This window comes from Anastrepha obliqua, chromosome 6 (assembly GCF_027943255.1).
Source record: "Anastrepha obliqua isolate idAnaObli1 chromosome 6, idAnaObli1_1.0, whole genome shotgun sequence".
Lineage (NCBI taxonomy): Eukaryota > Metazoa > Arthropoda > Insecta > Diptera > Tephritidae > Anastrepha > Anastrepha obliqua.
Genome location: NC_072897.1, coordinates 56,930,238 through 56,945,525, shown reverse-complemented (window position 1 = coordinate 56,945,525; position 15,288 = coordinate 56,930,238). Strand labels below are relative to the sequence as shown.

At 43.7% G+C, this 15,288-nt stretch overlaps 1 protein-coding gene across 2 annotated transcripts in view; it reads right to left on the bottom strand.

Annotated features, from left to right (window-relative positions):
- Positions 1-14,905, bottom strand: part of LOC129249999 (mediator of RNA polymerase II transcription subunit 26) — a 93,390-nt gene extending 78,485 nt beyond the window's left edge. For both annotated transcript variants that reach the window (XM_054889647.1, XM_054889648.1), the window contains exon 1: positions 14,766-14,905. The gene's annotated coding sequence lies outside the window, so the exon portion shown is untranslated. The remainder of the gene's footprint in view (positions 1-14,765) is intronic.
- Between the last annotated feature and the right edge of the window lie 383 nt (positions 14,906-15,288).

The following is a 15,288-nucleotide window of genomic DNA, read 5'->3' as shown; positions in this document are numbered from 1 at the left end:
CCCGAGAGTCCCGCGTAACCTTGTCACAATTACGTTCTGGATACTTTAGCAGGTTAAACTCCTACCTATCCAGAATCGACCCCGACATACCAAACATATGTCCAGCATGTGAAGGCACCCCGCACGACACTAACCACCTTTTCGCATGCCCCATCAAACCCACTCATCTAACACCTCTCTCCCTCTGGACCCAACCCGTCGAAACAGCTAGTTTCCTGGGCCTATCGTTAGATAAGCTAGACGAAGCCAACCGGTAATTACACTACACTGACAGGGCGAAGATACTGCTACAACAACAACAACGGTGGTCCTATGGATATAACAGCACTTATCAGACCAATCATCACTTACGCTTCTGTGGTCTGGTGGCGACGGAGCATGGTTAAGTCCAAAATCCGGGAACTATACAAGGTGCAAAGAAGTGTATGTTTATGCATCACGGGTGCCATGAGTACAACCTCTGGTGATGCTCTAAATGTTATGCTTGATTTGCTCCCACTGGATCTTAAGATTAAACAGGAAGCAATAAAAACAATGTGTAGACTCCATAAATATGGTTTCTGGCTGAGTGTTTTAGGAGCCACAAAATCTCCTGGTGCTCCATGGCTCGACCTTTTCAAATTTCAATTTTCAAGTATATAGATATGAGAAGGCGATGAGTCGTGGGTAGGTCATAGTTGCATCAGTAAATATGTGTGTAACACTATACGAATGAGTGATGTAATTGGGCCTTTGCTAAATTGTCCCATATATGCATATAGCTTCTTTAAATTTGTCTTTTATTAATTTTGAATTTCAAACTTGTATACTGTCTATAAAATCCACATTTTATTATCTGTAACAAAATTTAGTTTTTCAAAAGAACATAGAAATACGGACATATACAGTGGTCACACAATTTGTTCGCAACTCACAGTTTATAAACATATACACTTGATACTTTACACAATTTATATAAGAGAACAAAATTTTAATATATGCGTAAAAAATAATATGATAAATTCATTTCTGAAACCTTACGGTAATAATGATATATGGCACAATTTTGTGCAATACATAGGGTAACAGATGCAATCAACCAATGTTTTATGCAAAGGTGAGGTTTCCTATGACCCAAGAAATCTTTGGTTAAGTTCCTCGGCCTCTTCTCGAAGCTGTCGATGACATTCTTAAGCAATATGCAAAAAGTATTAAGTACACATTAATTTCAAATAAACAGTTATTTTATTTTAATTACTTTTTGCAAGTATAATAAAAAAAAAAATAAATAAATAAATTTTATGGAATAGCATGGCAATATTCTAAGTGTGGGCATTGGCATTTAGTGTTATCGTCTTTTTAAAAATGCTGTCAAGTAAGCCAGTACGAACTTTGTGCTCGCGCTCTTGATTGTTTGAAAACACTGCTTGATTTATACGATATATAGGGAAGATCGACGCGAATATCCTGGGTGAATCCTTTTTGCAAAGTTTTAATGGAATTGTTTTTATCATTATAAGACAAGTTTATTTAATATTTAATATTCAAAGTAAATAAACTGTTCCAAAACGTCAACAGGTTTGCAAGGCATAACATTACAAAGTATCAATATTTTACGCATGCAATGTAGAGATATGATATGACAGTTTATTTATTGATGCGAGACTTTTAAATTGCAAACATACGTTTTGGAAAACGTCCACTGCCACTGAGAGTCACATAAAAATACCAACTGGTTGCCAATCATGCAAAATGACAGCCCATTGCTAAAGGTAAAGTATGGTACACTAGACAGGGCTAGTATACTGGGGCGGCAGCCCTTGGTCGGGAAAGAAAACCCGAGTCATTCCGGTAACGTAGAACCGGCTGCCATGGGAATGGCATTGATGGCCTATGTTCAAAAGTGAACGACTACCTTGCCAGCCTTTCTCGCTTCTTCACTGCGAGAAACTTAAAACTTTCTCCCACTAAATCCACGGCGTCCCTTTTTACAACCTGGACAAAGGAGGTCAAGCTGCAACTTCAGGTGCACGTCGATGATACCCCAATACCGACGGTAAACAACCCCAGAATTTTGGGAGTCACCTTTGACAGCTTTCTCTCCTTCTCAGCGCACACAACCGCTATTGCAACGAGAGTACAGAATCGCAACAAGGTCCTCAAGTCGCTTGCCGGCAGCACTTGGGGCAAAGACAAAGAAATGTTGCTGTCGACTTTCAAAGCAATAGGCCGACCGGTTCTGAACTATGCCGCGCCTGTCTGGTCGCCTGGAACCAGTGATACGCAGTGGACGAAGCTTCAGACTTGCCAGAATACTGCCATCAGGACCGCGACAGGATGTCTCCTGATGTCTCCTATCCAACATTTACATGATGAGGCACACATGCTCCCTGTTAAGGAGCACAACAAAATGCTCGGCAAGCAGTTTCTGCTTGGGTGTCACCGAAGGCCTCACCCATGCAGACACCTGCTCGAGCCCGAGCCACCTCCCAGGCACATCAGGAGACACTTCCTCAACTACGTGGACGAGATCCAGGACAAAACGGACAGACCTCTCCAGGATCAGACAGTATACAGACAGGCAATTAACGACATTCATCGGGAGACCCTTACCACCTTCTTAAGCTCCCGACCCCCGAATGCCGTTATCGGAGTCCAACCACCACCTATTGCAGACGAAGAGCTCCAGCTCCCTCGAGAGTCCCGCGTAATCCTGGCACAATTACGTTCTGGATATTGTAGCAGGTTAAACTCCTACCTATCCAGAATCGACCCCGACATACTAAACATATGTCCAGCATGTGAAAGTACCCCGCACGACACTAACCACCTCTTCACATGCCCCATCAAACCCACTCATCTAACACCTCTCTCCCTTTGGACCCAACCCGTCGAAACTGCCAGTTTCCTGGGCCTACCGTTAGATGAGCTAGACGAAGACGACCGGTAAATTACACTACACTGACAGAGCGAAGATACTGCTACAACAACAACAACAACAGCCCATTGCTTCACAAATGTTGGCAACATTTGAGTTAAAATATTTCATGGGATGAATCATTCAATTTACTGTATCGATTGAGAATTTTATTGAATTTGACCACTGAAGCAATCAGAAATTTTGTGTCGACATCCCTAGTAACAATAAAAAAAACAAAAATTAATAAATAAAAAAAAAATAAAAAAAAATTAATAAATAAAAAAAAAATATATAAACAAAATAAAAAAAATTAATAAATAAAAAAAAATATATAAACAATATAAAAAAAAAAATTTTTTTAAATATATAAATAAAATTAAAATAAAAAAAACCTAAAGTCAACCACTCACAAGCACTGAGTAAAAGCACATAACATTCAACGTTACCACACGAAAACATGGATCGATATCAGATTTACAATTATTTTCCTAAATGTTGAATATCTTAGAACTAACTAAAATTAACTAGACTAGGTGTCGGGTTTAGTATAATGGTGCATGGGCACTTCTAGGTAAAGTATAATGATTTATTTCATGAATCTTTGTTAAGATGTTAGGGAGTGGAGCATAAACAACCTTTGTAACTCCCAATATTCCTAAAACAATAGATTCGCAATTATTTTCTTTCAAAGTGCCTTCGACAACTTCTCTATAATTTGGTACATTACAATATATTATACATATTTATTTTTTTTCTATACTTCACCCATAAAATATAACTCATACAATGTACAATCTCACGTTTTTTTTTTACTTTTTTATACTTGTATTCGAAATATTTCAGTGAAAATTAAATGCCAATCCTTTATCATTTCATCACCGGGAAAGGCCGGGATTTGCTATTATGTAACATGGGCAATTTTAGACAAACTAGAACGTCTTATTTAATGAAACTTGGTGGAGATGTCAGGGAGTGGTTTAGGACCAACCCTTATAAGAATAAGAATTAATTGGAATTGGCAACAGTTAGTGTTGCCGGATGCCTGCAAATAAAAATGAAAATATGATCATATATGTAGTATTTCAGTTCAGTGTTGATGGGGATGGGGCAGTAAGGAGGCACAATATCCTTACTACACACATGCATATGACGTTCTAATTTTGGGTTGATTGGTTTTAACGTTGAAAGGAATTCTATGCAAAAATACTGTGGATGGCGTAGCCGCAGTTGGACTGATGAGAGTTATATTTTGGAAGCGAGAGCGAAGGCCACTAACGCGTCATTCCTATGGCAGCCGGTTCTACGTTGCCGGAATGACTCGGGTTTTTCCCGACCAAGGGCTGCCACCCCAGTAAACTAGCCCTGTCTAGTGTACCGTATCCCACCCCCAATCTTTCGTCACAGGAGCAATCCATTGCAGCACGTTTGCTCCAAATACTTCAGTTGTTGTTGTAGCAGCATAAACATTCCCGGTGCACATACGAGGAATGCTGCTGAAGTGACAGTCCTTGGCCGGATATAAATCCGGGTCGTTCCGGTTACGTAGAACCGACCATCGTGGGAACGAAGTACTTCTGTTGTTGTTGTTTTTAACAGCGTAGTTAGCCCTGTCAGTGTAGGTATATCATCTGTCATCTTCGTCTAGCTCATCTAGGGGTAGGCCCAGGAAACATGCTGTTTCGACAGGTTGGGTCCAGAGGGAGAGGGGGGTTAGATGAGTCTGATTGAGGGGGCATGTGAAGAGGTGGTTAGTGTCGTGCGGGGTCCCTTCACATGCCGGACATGTGTTTGGTATGTCGGGGTCAATTCTGGATAGGTAGGAGTTTAACCTGCTACAATATCCAGAACGTAATTGTGCCAATGTTACACGAGTCTCACGGGGAAGCTGGAGCTCTTCATCTGCAATGGGTGGTGGTTGGACTCCGATTACGGCATTCACAGGACGGGAGTTCATGAAGGTGGTTACGGTCTCCCGGTGAATGTCGTTTATTGACTGTCTGAATACTGTCCTGTCCAGTAGGTCTCGGTTAGTTTTGTCCTGGAGTTCGTCAGCGTAGTCGAGGAGATGTCTCCTGACGTGTCTGGGAGGCGGCTCGGGCTCAAGCAGGTGTCTGCAGGGGTGAAACCTGCGGTAGCACCCCAGCAGGAACTGCTTGCTGAGCAATTTGTTGTGCTCCGCAACTGGGAGCATTTGTGCCTCGTTGTGCAGGTGTTGTATGGGCGACATCAGGAGGCACCCGGTCGCTGTCCGAATGGCGGTATTCTGACATGTCTGCAGCTTTGTCCACTGCGAATCACTAGTACCAGGCGACCAGACAGGCGCAGCATAGTTTAGAACCGGCCGGCCAATTGCCTTAAATGTCGAAAGCAACAGTTCTTTGTCCTTGCCCCAAGTGCTGCCGGCCAGCGATTTGAGGACCTTGTTGCGATTTTGGACCTTAGTGGCAATTGCGGTTGTATGCGCAGAGAAGGAGAGCAAGCTGTCGAAGGTTACACCCAAAATTTTGGGGTTATTCACAGTCGGAATTGGTGTGTCATCGACTTTTACCTTAAGGGACAGCTTGACCTCCTTTGTCCAGGTGGTGAAAAGGGTCGCCGTGGACTTGGTGGGGGAAAGTTGGAGATTCCTCGCAGTGAAAAAGCGAGAAAGGTCGGTGAGGTAGTTGTTCACTTTGGAACACAGGCCATCGATGTCATTGCCCGACGCCATTATCGTGCAATCGTCAGCGTATGAGATCAGGGAAACTCCCGCTGGTGGTTGGGGGAGCTTCGAGATTTAGAAGTTAAAAAGCAAGGGTGAAAGGACACCACCCTGCGGTACGCCTTGCTTAATCTTCCTCTGCTTTGACATTTGATCTCGAAAAATCACTGACGAGTGCCGACCGCTCAGGTAGTTCGCGGACCACCTCTTCAGCCCTGGCGGGAGTGTCGACTGATAAATATCATCTAGTAGCGTGGAATGGCTAACTGTATCGAAAGCCTTCTTTAGGTCCAACGCTACTAGGACAGTCCTCTCGCAGGGGCGGTTTTGGTTAAGCCCGCGATTTATCCGGGCGTTTATGGCGGTGAGTGCCGTGGTGGTGCTGTGCACTCGTCGGAATCCGTGCTGATGTGGGGCTGGGGCCAGGTGTGTCGTGAAGAGTGGGAGTAGGAGGGCCTCAAGTGTCTTCACTACTGGGGAAAGGAGAGTTATCGGCCGATAAGACTCCCCTTGGTTGGCGGGTTTCCCAGGTTTCAATAGTGGGACCACTCTCCCTGCTTTCCACTTGTCAGGGATGATGAGAGTGGCCAGAGACAAATTGAAGACCCTTGTGAGAAATCCTACTCCCAGGGGTCCCAGATGCTTCAGCATCAGCGCGTTAAGTCCGTCAGGGCCAATGGCTTTCGATGTCTTCGTTTTGTTGATGGCCCCCTGAACCTCACCACCGGAGAAGGTAAGTGGCGCACTGTCGTTCGTCAGTTTGTGCAGCCTTCTGGTAACACGACGTTTGGTTCTGTCGCCCGGAGGATGCAGTGTAAACAGCCGGCTAAAATAGCTCGCGCATCGCTTCGGGCCCGACGAAGTACAACCGTTGAAGGTGATTGCCACCTTGTCGTTGTGTTTCGTCGGGTTCGACAGGGACCTAACGGTGGACCAGAGCTTACCCACTCCGGAGGTGAGGTTACAAGTCTTCAGGTGCTCAACCCATTTAGTCCGCTTGTGTTGATTTACCAGTTGCCGGATCTCCAAATTAAGATCCCTTATGCGGGGATCCCCGGGATCGGCCTGGCGTAGGTGGTCACGCTCGGTTGCTAAACTGGCTGCTTCTGCTGGGAAATGAGGACGTATGTCCTTATAACATCCAGCTGGGATGAAGCGAGCCGCAGCAGCTGTGAGCACCTTGCGGAATGCGCGTTCGCCAACGCGCACATCGGTGGGGATGGGAAGAGCGGCGAAGGTGTCCTCGGTGAATTCCGTGAAGCCGGCCCAATTAGCTTTTTTAAAGTTAAAATAGGACCGGTGATTCGCGGAAACGAAGTAGGCAGGTCTCTCGATCGAGACGATAATGGGCAAGTGGTCTGATGCAAGCGATAGCATAGGTCGCCACGTTATGCTATTTATCAGACCAGCGCTAGCAATTGTTAGGTCAGGCGAGCTGCTGCAATTGCCCACTACCCTGGTGGGGGCGTCGTCGTTTACTGTGCTGAATGTCGAGTCGTCTATCTGCTCTGCCAGTTGTTGTCCCCTACGATCATTTGGCAGGCTTGAATGCCAAAGATCGTGATGCGCATTGAAGTCACCTACAACCAATCGGTTTTCACCTCTGAGGAGCGCACCTATATCAGGGTGATATCCAGCCGGGCAGCAGGTGACAGGGGGTATATATATATTAAATATTTCGAGCTCGGAATCGCCTGACCGGACAGCTATGCCTTGAAATTCTAAGGTGCTGTCCCTGCGGTCGATTCCTTCATCGATAAGACGATACTGCACAGTGTGGTGGACTATAAACGCTAGGCCACCACCATTGTCTCGCTCGCGATCACGTCTGTGCACGTTGTAGCCATCCCTGGTGATCAGAGATGACCTAGCGTGCAACTTTGTTTCTTGGACCGCAGCTATCTTGATACTGTGCCGGCTCATAAAGTCGACTATCTCGTCGACCTTACTCGTAAGTCCGTTGCAGTTTAGCTGGAGAAGCTTGAAGCTTCTCGGTGAGGTCAGTGTAATCCGGGGGGTGAGGGACGCGTGGTGTTGTCTGCGTTGGGCCTGCTGCGCAATCCACTGTGGCTGTTGCGGCCTGATGGTGGTGGGCGGCCGCGCCTCCGAGGGCGGTTGTGGGTGCAGAGCTCTGCAGCAGGGGGCAACGTAGGCAGTTGTCCACTCACGGGTGGTGCGCAGGCCGGAACATCTCCGAAAATGGCACCAGCCATTGCAGGGATTGCATTGGACTGTTACCAGATTCCGAGGTATTACGACCTGACACACGGAACAGACTGTGCGGGGGACCAGGAGCTGCTGGTTTGTCCCCGCACTGGGGTTGGAGCTGGAAGGGAGGGGAGGGGTTGAAGGGGAGTTGTGTTGCTCCGATAGGCTCCTCACCGTGGAGGTGTGGGTTGTGGTGGCGGTTGGTATTGCCGGCCTATCAGGGGGTGTGCTAGCCGTGGAGGCATCAGACGCTTGTTGGCGGGAGCAACACGTGGCCACATACCGTGTGGTCCACTCCCTGTGCGACTTAAGGCCTGAGCAGGTCTTAAGGTGGCTCCACCCGTTGCACTTATTGCACCTAACCGAGGTGGAGTTCGGGTGGAGCCGTTGATGGCAGACGCAGCAGTAGAATACTTCTGGCCCAGGGTTGGATTCAACTCCAGCCCTGAGGAGAAGTATTTGGAGCAGGTTTGCTGCGAGAGTTTGCTCCTGTGACGTAAGGGTTTGGTTGATATACGGTACACTAGACAGGGCTAGTGTACTGGGGCGGCAGCCCTTGGTCGGGGAAAACCCGAGTCATTCCGGTAACGTAGAACCGGCTGCCATGGGAATGGCGAAGTACTTCTCTTCAGAGCTGGTGTCCAACCCATGGACCAGAGGTATTTTACTGCTGCATCTGCCACAAACGGCTCCACCTCGGTTAGGTGCAATAAGTGCAACGGGTGGTGCCACCTTAAGCCCTGTACAGGCCTTAAGACTCGTAGGGAGTGGTCCATAAGATATGTGGCCACGTGTTGCTCCCTCCTTCAACGGCGATACCGTCCTCAGTGCCGGCACGACAAACTGCCGCCACCAACCATAACTTAACGGTAAGGATCACTCAGGCAGAACACAACTCGCCCACTGACACACAGCGTTCCTGCTCCTACCCCAGCGCGGGGACAAACCAGCAGCTCGTGGTCCCCCGCACAGTCTGTTCCGTGTGTCAGACCATAGTTCCTCGGAACCTGACAACAATTCTTGCAATGGCTGGTGCGATTTTCGGAGGTGCTCTGGCCTGCGCACAACCACCCCCTGTGGCGCGACCACTCGTCAACATCAGGCCACAACAACTTTTGCGGAACTCACAACAGGACCTACGCAAAAAACATCACGCGTCCCCACCCCCCAAGTTACGACCACACCGCCGAGAAGTTTAAGACTCTTACAATTGAACTGCAATGGACTTACGAGTAAGATTGACTAGATAGTCGACTTCATGAGGCGACATGATATCAAGATAGCTGCGGTCTAAGAGACAAAACTGCACCCTGATCACCAGGGACGGCTACAATGTGCACAGAAAGGACCGCGAGCGAGACAACGGTGGTGGCCTAGCGTTCGTAGTCCACCATATAGTGCAGTATCGTCTCATTGATGAAGGCATCGACCGCAGAGACAGAACCTTAGAATGTCAAGGTATAGCTGTCAGGTCAGGCGATGCCGAGCTCGAAATTTATAATATCTATATACCCCCTGTCACCTGCTGGCCGGCAGGATATCTCCCTGATATTGGTGCGCTCATCAGGGGTGAAAACCGATTTGTAGTAAGTGACTTTAATGCGCATCACGATCTTTGGCATTCAAGCCTGCCAAATGCTTGTAGGGGACAGCTATTGGCAGAGCAGATAGACGATTCGACATCCAGAACTGTAAACGACGACGCCCCCACTAGGGTAGTGGTCAATTGCAGCAGCTTGCCTGACATCACAATTCCTAGCGCAGGTCTGATAAATAGCATAACCTGGCGATTATGCTATCGCTTGCATCATACCACTTTCCCATTATCATCTTGATCGAGAAATCTGCCGACTTTGTTTCCGCGGATCATCGGTCATACATCAACTTCAACAAAGCTGACTGGACCAATGCGAACGCGCATTCCGCAAGGCGATCACAGCCGCCGCGGCTCGCTTCATACCCGCTGGACGGATCCGGGAATTACGTCCCAATTTCCCAGCCGAAGCAGCCGTTATGGCAAACGAGCGTGACCGTCTACGCCAGGCCGATCCCGGGGATCCTCGAATAAAGGATCTCAATTCGGAGATCCAGCAACTGGACCAGCGGACTAAATGGGAAGAGCCCCTGAAGTCCTGCAACTTCACCTCTGGTGTGAGCAAGCTCTGGTCCAGCGTAAGGTCCCTGTCGAACCCGACGAAGCGCAACGAAAAGGTGGATATCACCTTCAACGGTCGTACTTCGTCGGATCCGAAGAGATGCGCGAGCTACTTTAGCCGGCAATTTATTCTTCATCCTCCGCCCGACAGATCCAAAACGTTGTGCTACCAGACGGTTGGACAAACTGACGCACAACAGTACACCGCTTGCTTTCTCCAGCGACGAGGTTAAGGGGGCCATCAAACTCATGAAACCATCTAAAGCCATTGGCCCTGACGGACTAAACATGCTGATGTTGAAAAAGCTGGGAGTAGAATTTCTCACCAAGGTCTTTAATTTGTTTATGGCCACTCTCAACATTGCCGATCAGTGGAAATTAGGGAGAGTGGTCCCACTACTGAATTCTGGAAAACCGGCCAACCAAGGGGAATCTTATCGTCCGATAAGTCTCCTTTCCCCAGTAGTGAAAACCCTTGAAGCCCTCCTACTCCCACTCTTCACGAAACACCTGGCCTCAGCCCCACATCAGCACGGATTCCGACGAGTACATAGCACCACCCCTGCACTCACCGCCATAAACACCCAGGTAAACCGTGGACTCAACCAAAACCGCCCCTGCGAGAGGACTGTCCTAGTAGGGTTGGATCTACAAAAGGCTTTCGATAAAGTCAACCACGCCAGGTTATTAGATGACATTTTATAGTCGATACTACCTGACTGGTCGTCACTCGTCGGTAATATTTCGAGACCAAACGTCTAAACAGAGAAAAATAGAGCAAGGAGTACCGCAGGGTGGTGTTCTTTCTCCCTTGCTTTTTAATTTCTATATTCCGAAATTCCTCCAGCCACCAGAGGGAGTCTCACTGGTCTCCTACGCCGACGACTGTACGATAATGGCGTCGGGCAATGACATTGATGGCCTATGTTCAAAAGTAAACGACTACCTCGCCTGCCTTTCTCGCTTCTTCACCGCGAGAAATCTACAACTTTCTCCCACTAAATTCACGGCGACCCTTTTCACCACCTGGACAGGAGGTCAAGCTGCAACTTAAGGTACACGTCGATGATACCCCAATACCGACGGTTAACAACCCCAAAATATTGGGAGTCACCTTTTACAGCTTGCTCTCCAGGATCGGACAGTGTACAGACAGGCCATAAACGACATTCATCGGGAGACCCTTACCACCTTTTTATGCTCCCTACAACCGAATGCCGTTATCGGAGTCCAACCACCACCAATTGCAGACGAAGAGCTCCAGCTTCCCGAGAGTCCCGCGTAACCTTGGCTCAATTACGTTCTGGATACTTTAGCAGGTTAAACTCCTACCTATCCAGAATCGACTCCGACATACTAAACATATGTCCAGCATGTGAAGGCACCCTGCAGAACACTAACCACCTTTTCACATGCCCCATCAAACCCACTCATCTAACACCTCTCTCCCTCTGGACCCAACCCGTCGAAACAGCTAGTTTCTTGGGCCTACCGTTAGACCGGTGATTACACTACACTGACAGGGCAAAGGTACTGCTACAACAACAACAACCGTTTACGCCGAAAAGAGTTCTATGCAAAAATATTGTGGATTGCGTGGCCGTAGTTGGACTTATGTTGTTTTAAATGTGGCCGAAAAATTCCAAGCAAAAATTCTACAAACTCAATTTCAGATGTTTTTATTTTCGAAAATGCTTCTCAATTTTAAGTTAAGGCAAAAAAAAACTGCAGATATACAAACTGAACGTGTCTGCATGCGAACTTCGGTCTTATTTCAGGTGTCTGACAACACCAATTTTTCGCTAAATTACCTCTTTAACAATTACTTAAAAACTAGAAGCCTCCGGATGGAAAGGGGGGACAGAGGGATGTATTCCCATCTTACAACTGAAAACCGCACCCTTCAGAAGTTTATAGTTTTTAAGTAATTTATTGTTAAATTTGAGTAATTTAGCGAAAAGTTGGTGTTGCCAGACACCTGATATAAGATCGAAGTTCGCATGCATTAATGTTCATTCAAATATTTCGAATACAAGTATAAACAAGTAGACACGCGTGTAACTGTACATTTTATGAAGTTTAGAAGAAAATACGGAAAAACTTTAGTATAATGTACATCGCTTTGAAAAAAAGGTTAAAAGGGGGTGATAGAGGGGTGTATCCCCATCTTAAAAATGAAAACCGAACCTGCTGGAGGCTAATAGTTTTTAAGTAATTTAATGTTAAATTTCTCTAATTTAGCGAAAAATTTGTGTTGCCATACACCTGATATAAAAAACGAAGTTCGTATGCAGGGATGTTCAGTTGAAGGTTCATTGTAAAACTGCAGTATTTTTTGCTGTAATTTTAAGTTGAGAAATATTTTTGCAAATAAAAACATCATTTAAACTTAAAAACAATGATATTAAGCGTATCACAAAAATTATAAAGTAATTAAAATTAAATTAAATTAATTAACACAGTATTTTTTCGTACAACAACTTATCGATTCAAAAAAATAACCCTCATCAGTCTAACTCCGGCTACGCAATCCACAGTATTTTTGCGTAGAACTCTTTTTCGCGTGGGCGGCCTTCGGCCGCGCTTCAAAAAAATAACCCTCATCAGTCCAACTCCGGCTACGCAATCCACAGTATTTTTGCGTAGAACTCCTTTCCGTGTTAAAACCATTGAACCCAAAATTAAAACATCATATGCGTGTATGTAGTAAGGACGCACAATAACCCCCATCCCCATCATTAACACTAAACTTAAATACTTAATTTTTGTTCATATTTTTGTTTCATTTGCAGGCATCCGGCAACACCATACTGTTGTCATTCCAATCTTCTTCTTATTCGCGTTTAAAATTGGAAAGTGACTGTATGGACAAATGCATTTGCAATTAATTTTAATAAAAATAATTCGAATATAAGGATAAAAATAAGTAAAAACACGCGTGTGAGTGTATATTCGGTGCATTTTAGTGAAGTTTTAAAAATATATAGTGTAATGTGGCAAATTATAGTGAAGTTCCAAAGGGCATTTTGAAGGCAAATAATTATGAAATTATTATTTCCCGAATAATTTGGAATTATAAAGAGTGTTCCTTAACACCTCACTAACATCTCCACCAAGATTCATTAATAAAGACATAATAGTTTGCCAAAAATTGCCCAATATACATTATTCTAAATTCCAGCCGAAAATATATTATACTCTGCCGAACAAGTTTTATTTATTAGATCATTATACATTACCTCAAATTGCGCATACTAAACCCGACTATCATCACTTATCATTTCTAAACAAGTATATCATATCATTGGAATTGACAACAGTATTGTGTTGCCAGATTCCTGAAAATGAAAATATACAGATACAGGGTTATTTAAACGAATTCTGGCAATATTTCTTCTTGTTAAAAAAAAACAAAGTAGGCGACTTGTTGGTCAACGTCCCCAGGAGTCGGTTCTTTATTACCGGAATAACCCGGATTTATATCCGGCCAAGGACTCACTCTAGAAGCATTCGTCGTACATGTATGGACAATATACTGTATATATGGTGCTGCTACAACAATAACTTGTTGTCAATTTTACAAAGCTTGAAATCAAATAACTTTAACACTATAACTTTTCTGAGGGTGTGGTTTTGAATTTTAGAATGTAGGACAATCTCTTTACCCCTCGCAAACATATCTCTTTTTTCATATTATGGGACATCAATATAAAATATTCCGCTTCCCTATAACAATTTGCTGTTTATATGGTAGTTTCAAACTGTTCTGAACATGTCCTCCTTTAAAGAAGTTTTCTCTACATTCTAGACGGTGACGCCCCATTTACTATTAAAACAGCTGTAGCTGGTGTTACAAAAGTTTAAGGGAGGCATTTCTGTTGTTAAAGCATCAATTAACTCTATGTAATAATAATAGGATATTAAACAGTGGTTGAAAAACATCTCTACTTGCATTAGATTAAACGAGCTACAAATTCAAAACATATATAGCTATTATATATAAATATATGTATATAAATCTATATATATATATATATAAATCTATATATATATATATATAAATCTATATATATATATAAATCTATATATATATATAAATATATGTATATATAAATATATATGTTATATGTAAATGTGTACTAATACGGCAACTCGATCTAGCAAAATATGATCCGTCCCTATAAAAAAGAAAACAAATCAATTACCAGAATATTATTAAACTGAAATATAACACATACGATTTAAACCAATAAATTGCTTGTTTTAAATACAAGAATGAAAAATAAGGTAAACACAGAAATTCTATTATTTTGAAAATATCAGTGTAAGCAAAAATTTTCTTGTGGCTTCATGATTTGGCATCTCTCGTGTATTAATTGTAATAGTTAAATTTCTTAAACCACGCAGTACACGTATATGAAGTTTTTATTCATTCATGTATTAGAGGTGCCTTTGTTTTCACTATACACTCCTTCCAACATCTCAGACAAATCGTTTTGAAATGCATTTTTAATAACAAATGGTTACTAAAACAATACCATTGATGAAAGCAATAAGTAAAACGCAAATATATATATTGTAGGCTAACGCTGCTTGAGAATAAATGTCCCATATTCAATATTTAAACACTGAGCATATTTAGCACTTTGCACTGAAATTCATAAAATTCACCAGATTGTTGCATTGTCAATTCCTCCTAAATGACTGCGAATATTATTTATGACCGAAATATTTTTAATGCAATATTTAACCCACCAGGTAAATCCCAACTTTAACATTGATATAATTGATTTTAAACATACGTTTTATTATTTCCTCAGTACAATTTTCCGCACGTTTAATTCTACAGCAAATTTAGAAAATATTAATATTACTCTTAGCCCGCATGCCCTTACAGCGCAAAACAATCTATCTCGTAATGGCGGAAGGAAAGCGACATGAACAACAAGCGAATGAACTTAGTGAATGGCAGAGTTGTACTTACAGTACTAGTATGTTAAATTTCATTAGGGGGTTTCACACCTTTCTCTTTAACTCATTGACCTTTCCTATTATTTTAACGAGTTACCGAGGTTGTAGGTCTAATAATACGTTCACATATAAGTACATGATCTACTTTTTCGCGCTTAATTCAAAATCCGTAATTAACGAGCGCGATTTCCCATACAAAATATCTCTCCCAAAATCTGAAATTATAAATTATTCCTAGATAATAACGATACTCTCGATAATTATTATTACGAATGTAAGGAGAAACATCAAAATAAAAACTAAATGAAATGGATGCTGGCAAAGAAAATAGGTCTGTATAAGTAATTCTAATAA